Below are 1,406 nucleotides of genomic sequence, written 5' to 3' on the forward strand. Positions count from 1 at the left end.
AATATCTTGAAGGACTGTGAGAAAAGTTAAATGTGTGGCCTATCCTGCATAAAACAAGACAAATTGAAACTTTCAGGAGTAAGAGGATTCTTTAAATTACTTCTTCTGAATGGAACTTGTATACTAACTTGACAGGGAGGTACCAAAATACTGTATGTGGACCTAATCAAAATATTAGTGTCTTAAGAAGAAAGAGAGTAGTCATTGATTGTTTAAAACATGAGTGGCCATTTTAATTTCCATTGATATGTGTTGATGAAATGTCAAAATTACACTAAATTTTATGGGAGGAAAAATTTTTGAAGAGCTGCTAGCATTTGAGGACACATTCACATCATGGATTTTATGAGTATATTCTGGAATTCATTTCATCATTGATTTTTTTTTTCTAGATTTATTAAATGTGTGCTGAACCTGGGATATTCAAAGAGAATCTTCATTCTCTAGTCCAGTGGAAATACATACAGTGCTTCTTTGTGTCTCAATGCTTTGCAGAGTTGTCAGTGAACCTAATTCCTTCTGTTTTTACTTTCAGCCTCCTCTCCTAATATTTGGAAGTATTTTTTTTTTAACATTTATTTATTTTTGAGAGAGAAAGAGCTTGACTGGGGGAGGGGCAGAGAAAGAGGGAGACACAGAATCTGAAGCAGGCTCCAGGCTCTGAGCTGCCAGTACAGACCCTGATGCAGGGCTCAAACCCAGGAACCTTGAGATCCATGACCTGAGCTGAAGTTGGGACTTCACCGACTGAGCCACTCAGGTGCCCCTGGAAGTAAATTCAGGCTGGGACCAAGACTAACAAATAGTAGGATGCAAAACTGAGATAGTGTCATTTTGCCAATTTATTTGCCCGACAGACCCTTTTTTTTTGGAAGGAAATCCTTCTGGGGAACCTGGATGAAAGATGTAAATTGGTTCCTAACAAGCTGTCCCACCGGGGCACTTCAGAAGTGCAGACAAGTCAGCACTGGGTACAGTATAGGGTCTAATGGAGATCCCCTTTTAAGGTTAAATGGCATTAAGGTTGGGAGATATTTTTTCTTTGTTGCCAAGCAGTGGCTTGGATGTTCTCTAGTAGGGAATGGGAAAATGTCCTTTACAAGGATGGAAAGATGAATAGGGCTTAAGTGGGTGCTTGGGTGAATTAACTGATAAGCTGAAAATGAATTCTAGAAATGCACCTTTAAGCATCTTTCTGTCCTGGGAATTTTGAAATTGGCATTTGACCTTGAAATCATGCGACTTGGTTCACACTATAATTCACAATTGTTATCAGATAACAATTGTTGTTGTTTTTTAAAATGATAAACATAATTTGGATGTACAGCAGTGTTAGGTAAGAGTTACTGGGGGGCGCCTGGGTGGCGCAGTAGGTTAAGCGTCCGACTTCAGCCAGGTCACGATCT

This window comes from Prionailurus bengalensis, chromosome A2, assembly GCF_016509475.1.
Source record: "Prionailurus bengalensis isolate Pbe53 chromosome A2, Fcat_Pben_1.1_paternal_pri, whole genome shotgun sequence".
Lineage (NCBI taxonomy): Eukaryota > Metazoa > Chordata > Mammalia > Carnivora > Felidae > Prionailurus > Prionailurus bengalensis.